Genomic DNA, 571 nt, shown 5'->3' on the forward strand with positions numbered 1-571 from the left:
AAAAAAAAAAAAAAAAAAAAAAAAAAAGTAAAACAGAACCAGTGTCTGTTAATTATTGGTGTGCTGACCCTCCCAAGATACAACAAAATTCCAATTTCAGTTTTTGAATATAATTTATGTAAAACACAACTTGAAAAAGTATTCCAAACTGAGAAATATTGAATGTTTATATTTCAGCATTTGATAAAAAATATGAAAACTAAGACACCAACCAGCCTACTCGTTACTAGTGGTTACTCATTACTAATTTTTAAACCAAAAAATTAGGTTAAAATGCACTTCTGAATCAAAATTCTTTGCATGGATTTAACCCTTTAGCATTCGGATTATTCTGTCAAATGTATCATCATCATCATCATCATCATCGTTTAACGTCCGCTTTCCATGCTAGCATGGGTTGGACGATTTGACTGAGGACTGGTGAAACCGGATGGCAACACCAGGCTCCAGTCTGATTTGGCAGAGTTTCTACAGCTGGATGCCCTTCCTAACGCCAACCACTCAGAGAGTGTAGTGGGTGCTTTTACGTGTCACCCGCACGAAAACGGCCACGCTCGAAATGGTGTCTTTT

This window comes from Octopus bimaculoides, chromosome 11 (genome assembly GCF_001194135.2).
Source record: "Octopus bimaculoides isolate UCB-OBI-ISO-001 chromosome 11, ASM119413v2, whole genome shotgun sequence".
NCBI lineage: Eukaryota > Metazoa > Mollusca > Cephalopoda > Octopoda > Octopodidae > Octopus > Octopus bimaculoides.